Here is a 4,179-nt window from a genome sequence, read left to right on the forward strand (position 1 = left end):
CTATCCATCCATCCATCCGTCCATCCATCCATCCATCCATCCAGCAATCCATCCATCCATCTCTCCATACATTCATTCATCCATCCATCCATACATTCTTGCCACACATAGTGACATAAGTATAAGTATACATACAGACATAATATATTCGTATTACCAATAATTAATTAAACAGTCGTATAAAAATAAAAAATAAATGTTAATAGCAAAATAGACAATATATTACAACTATAAAACGGCAAAAATATTGATATGGCAAAAATAGCAAAGCAGCAAAAATAGCAAAAATAGCAAAAATAGCAAAAATAGCAAATGGCAAAAATTGCAAAACAGACGCCAAAAACGATAAATCGTGGTGGTGGCAGCACCATCCAACGCCGACGATTCGGCGATAAGTATGGCGGGAGAAAAAAGTAATGCCGTTGTAGCGGCCCGAGAAACGATGCAAAGTAAGGCTGATAGGGTGTTTTCTTTCTTTGTTCGCGGTTATTATGTACAACCATTTACATCATGTATAATCTAGAGGTTTAATTTTAAGTTATAACCAGCGTATCATAGTAGTATTAATAGTTTAATCCAAGTCACTGAGTCTTGCATCGTGTTGAACGGTGTTTTACTGTTTACAAATGACGGACCAATGTTCCTTGTAAAACGTTCGAATTTCAAACTTTCGAGTCAGAGTGCCTTTAGAAACAAATAAGATTTGGCGAGAACTTATAAGTTATGCTATCGTCAGGAAGTTAATCTACTGCTAAGTACGTACATAATTATAATAGTAATACTAATACTATATTTATAATACATTTATTATTTAGGCCTAACTCAGTTTTAACTGTTAACAAGTTCTATTTTTTTATAGACTATTTTAGTATTGTATTACTGGTAAACTGCCAGTGCTACTGTGAAAATTAAGTATCCCTAAGTAAGGCTGAGAGGGTCTATGTACCCCAGGTTACCCCAGGCAGCGTTAACAGCCAGCGGCAGTTAATGTAAGCGGGCTATAGTACTAGAGCTAACCGGAACGTACCCTGGTACTATCTAATATGCCGGACCGTACGTCGCCTACTCCACTAACGAGTCTAGGGAGTCGCCTACGCCTACTCTTAGCTCTAGTACTATAGCCGGCGTACAGTTGCCGCCTGCCTTATACCCTAACCCTAACCTTAATCATATCAAATAGTTACCAGGGTACGTTCTGGCAGTACCCTGGGGGACATAGACCCTATGAGCCTTAGTAAGTGTGATCCAGACAAGTTTACCGATAAACCGCTAACAACGCTGACTTCTCCCCTGGTCGTCTGTCGCACACAGTCCTGCAGGAGATTTCCTCTCTACTCGGCACGGGACTGGACAAGGAAACCCTGGCGCTGTGCGTGCAGCTGTGTGAGGCAGGAGTGAATCCAGAAGCTCTAGCAGTCGTCATACAGGAGCTGAGACGCGAGGCAGCCAACATCAAGGTGCGCATCTCACGATTAAGCTTATATATATCGCTGTGGCTATATGCCCGGCAGCCAGGCACGGTCTTCGATTTCCTAAATGCCCGGCAGTTCCTAACCCTAACTTACTTGAGATAACGCTGGAAATTTAAAACTGCCGGGCATTTAGGAAATCGAAGACCGTGCATTATATACATGTGTGTATGTATATGTATATATATATATATATTATTATTATTATTATAAGAGCGGCCAATCAAGGAAATTACACCTGTTCGAGTGCATGTACATGTCAATGTATGTGTGTGTAATGTGTATATATATTTATATTATAATTTATAAGGGCCAATCAGTTAAAATACACAAGGTGTCCTGTATAGACAGGTGCAGGGGTCCAAATATGCGATGGTCCGATGGTCCGATGGCTATCAAATAATCAGGAGGACCATCAGATTTTCAAAGTCAATGATCCGACCGACTCCGACGAACCATTGAATATTTTGGTCTTATTTTACGGTTCCTAACAACCTTTGAGCCAGGGCGCTATCGCACCACATTCTCACGTCAAACATTTTCAAAGGTCCCGGAAAAAAGCAGCACGCGACACCCACTGTTACCATTACAGATTTATTCAGAGCGGCAGCGCGTACCTCCCTGGCTGGGGCGGCATTGATTGATGTACTGGTGGGGGGTGCACGATTGTTTATAAGTCGCTTGGGCATGTTCATTACTGAATATTGACGTGGGCATCGTTGGGATGAGAGGACGACAGCAAAACTCCTGGGATTGAGGAAAAAGCTGCAATTGGGAATTTAACACACAATGAGCGTGTCGGCACACAAAAATAAACGTTGTGTGAATTTCATTACGATTTTACATGTACTGTATTTACTTGTGTGTAAGTATTATTCATGTATAAGTCGCACCCCATATTTTGCCTTGAAAAGTTGGTACAAACATTGCTACATTAACAAGATTTCTTAGCCTCATCTATAAGTCACACCCCCTGATTTTTAGCTCGCCTTGACATCGTCAAGATGAGCTATTGCCATGGGGTGTTGTCCGTCGTACGTTCGTCCGTCCGTCCGTCCGTCCGTCCGTCAACATTTGGCTACGGTCAACGATAACTCAAGAACCGTTTGACCCACATGTTTCAAATTGCATATATATATAGTTTTTACTCCTATATAATGTGAGAGGTTTGAACGTCCTATTTTGGAGCACGCCAGTTGACCTACATTCGAGCCACGTCCACTTTTTGGAAAAAATGGAAATGGCCATAAGTCAGTTCAGGTTCAATGGATTTTGCTCATTTCTGGTATGTGAATGAATGAGGACTGGCCCCAAAACATATCACACAGGTTTTGATATTTTTTTTAAACTATGCAAATTAGGTAGATTTTGCCAATTTCACTATGCATTTCAGTGTCTGTCTACGGTCAACGATAACTCAAGAACCGTTTGACCCACATGTTTCAAATTGCATGCAAATCAGTTGTTACTCCTATGGGAGAGGTTGAACGTCCTATTTTGGAGCACGCCAGTCGACCTACTTTTGAGCCACGCCCACTTTTTGGCAAAAATGAAAATGGCCATCTAAATTCATTCGATTTTGTTAAATTTTGGTATGTGAATGTGTAAGGCTAGCCCCAAAACAGTTGTTACTCCTATGGGAGAGATGACAACATCCTATTATGTTTATTTTGTCTAACTGGTAAACAACTCTACAATCATATCTATATACGTGTAATATTGTGTTTTAGATTCTTCGTTACAGTAATTTGACTGGAATATTTTATTGTTTTTATTTGCGCGATATTCGAAAACCAATATGGCGATCATTTAGGCGTAGCGCCATCTCTCGTCAAGATTTCAGACTTTCAGATCTGAACCATTTATTTTCGCATCAAAACTTATGCATATATCATTATCAAGAGTATATAATGGGAGATATGCTATATAATGGGAGTTCTCTTATATATATAAACTCTTGCTTTATATATCCCCCCTCCCTCTTCTATCACACCCAAGGTGAGCTACAGTGTCATTGACACTTTCATTTTGATTGAAGTTGAGTTTTTTTTTTAAGTGCGGTTTATACACGAGTAAATATGGTATATACTGTAATATTAAGAGTGCATAATATATATATATATATTATCTACATCTATCTATATATGTTATATATGTATATATATCAGGAGTAGATAATAGGGAAGTCCTGAGTGTGACTTCAATAAACAAGGGAAATTCGTCATTTACTAGCTTTATAATACCTACGATTTACTACGCCTAACTCATCCAACTTGAGCTCAAATCGTACACAGTACATTCTCCTAGCATCGTGCGAAATCGTTTCCTCGTATACACCCGCAATCCGGAGATACAGACTAAAACGTACGACACGATTATCCATTCTTTGGTCATCAATCCGAACGTATTCCCCGCCGAATTTGAAACAAAAGGCAGCTACTAACCACAGCTTGCTCTCTCGCCGAGGCGGTGTGGCTCGAGGGAGATTGGACATCGACGCAACACTCGGCGAGATAACCTTTGACCCGGCATACAGCTACATACCAGCATACCGGCATACAGCTGGTATGCCCCCCACTCACGCACGCCCACCGCAATCAGCAGCAGCTCCAGCTCCAATCTCCCGGTGCACCCAGCCACCTACTCACCGAGAGAGCAAGCTGTGGTTAGTAGCTGCCTTTTGTTTCAAATTCGGCGCTGAACGCATCGA

The 4,179-nt window shown here is 40.9% G+C and overlaps 1 protein-coding gene across 1 annotated transcript in view; it reads left to right on the forward strand.

The window, feature by feature from the left end:
* Positions 1-430: 430 nt before the first annotated feature.
* LOC106816459 (syntaxin-17-like) overlaps positions 431-4,179 on the forward strand; it is a 38,727-nt gene continuing 34,978 nt past the window's right edge. Inside the window, exons 1-2 of the mRNA XM_014821082.1 lie at positions 431-449; positions 1,312-1,457. The gene's annotated coding sequence lies outside the window, so the exon portion shown is untranslated. The remainder of the gene's footprint in view (positions 450-1,311; positions 1,458-4,179) is intronic.

This window comes from Priapulus caudatus, unplaced genomic scaffold (assembly GCF_000485595.1).
Source record: "Priapulus caudatus unplaced genomic scaffold, Priapulus_caudatus-5.0.1 Scaffold1387, whole genome shotgun sequence".
Lineage (NCBI taxonomy): Eukaryota > Metazoa > Priapulida > Priapulimorpha > Priapulimorphida > Priapulidae > Priapulus > Priapulus caudatus.